Genomic DNA, 1,470 nt, shown 5'->3' with positions numbered 1-1,470 from the left:
GGGTCTGGGCGGGCCCAGGGGATGGGAGCACTACTTCGTCGGCTGCACCGCGAGCTGCCCTGAGCTCAGCGGCTTCAAGCAGCCGTCATTTTTGTCTCTGTTGGCATCCGCGGGGCAGGAACTCGGGGGGCCTGGGCTCCCGCAGGGCTCTGCTGAGCCCCTGCGAGGCGGGCTGCCAGCATCACCGCAGGGATGGGCCCGGGAGTATCTGCTCCTGAGTTCACGTGCGCGGCTGCTGGCAGGAGACTCCGCTGCCCACTAGTTGTTGGTCAGACTGCGCAGCTGCTGTGATAGGGAGGAAAGGGAGGGAGGCAGAGAAGGACCACTTCAAGAGGGATCTGGGCTTCTCCCTGATGTTGCCCCACCCCCTCCTGGACGCTGGTCCCACCCCGTCCAGGAGGCTGACCTTTCGCCTGCCACAGGGCTCTCTTGCCTTCCCAGTGTCCCCTCTGAGAAATTTTCTCAGGCTCTTTTCCGCATTCCCTCAGCCCCTGGGCTCAGCCAGCGCCCACCTCCAGGCCTCTTCAGGTGGGAGCCATGTCCCAGTGAGCAGGGGCCAGGCCCTGCTGAGAGAAAGGAGTCCCCTGCCCCTGCAGGGGCCCTCCGGCTGGCTCTCTAGCTCACCCCCACCGTGGGACCCCCAGCCTTCTGACTTCTGCAGCAAGAGGCCACTGACTCCAGCTAGTGACAGGGAAGGGCCAGAGTCCAAGGTGGGGGGAAAGGCAGGGCAGGTGTCCACTAGGCCCCCAATACCCAGAGCCACCGAGGGTGGAAGCCAGCACAGAGGGGTCTCTGCTCCCCGGCGGGCCCCTGCTCACTGTGTGACCTGGGCGTGCGCTGTTCTGTGGGAAAGCACCCCTGCTCGCTCCCCCAGCCGCCACCTGGATAGCGGCGGTCCGAGAGCTGCGTGGGGAGCCGGAGAGCCGGCTCTGACACGGACGCCTCCCCCGGCTCTTCAGTGAGTCAGCTCCATGACCGCTCGTCTGCCCCCACACCCGGAACTGCTGCTGTCGCCCAGAGGACCTGGAACCACACTCAGCTGGAGTTGTGACAGAGGCGGAGCAGGGGAGTGTTTCGGCCAGGGAGAGCACTGAGTCACACGTGGGGAGGAAGCAGGAGGTCAGCACAGGCTCTTGGCTTCTAGAGGTTAAAACACAAACAGGGGCTCCAGGCTCCCTGGTCTTGTCCTCTTTAGGAGCTGAGAAAATGCGTGGGCCAGGGTGAGAGCTCAGCCTGTGACCTCCTTCAGGGATTAGCCTGTGACCACAGTCAGGGCTCAGAGTGTGAGCAGGGTCAGGTCTCATGGTGTGATCAGTATCAAAGCTCAGAGTGTGACCAGGATCAAGGCTCAGAGTGTGACCAGGATCAGGGCTCAGTATGTGACCAGGATCAAGGCTCAGTATGTGACCAGGGTCAGGGCTCGGAGTGTGACCAAAGTCAGGGCTCAGTGTGTGACCAAGGTCAGGGCTC

The sequence above is a fragment of the Lontra canadensis genome, unplaced genomic scaffold (assembly GCF_010015895.1).
Source record: "Lontra canadensis isolate GAN:19392208 unplaced genomic scaffold, GSC_riverotter_1.0 scaffold49, whole genome shotgun sequence".
Lineage (NCBI taxonomy): Eukaryota > Metazoa > Chordata > Mammalia > Carnivora > Mustelidae > Lontra > Lontra canadensis.
This window is presented reverse-complemented; position numbering follows the sequence as displayed.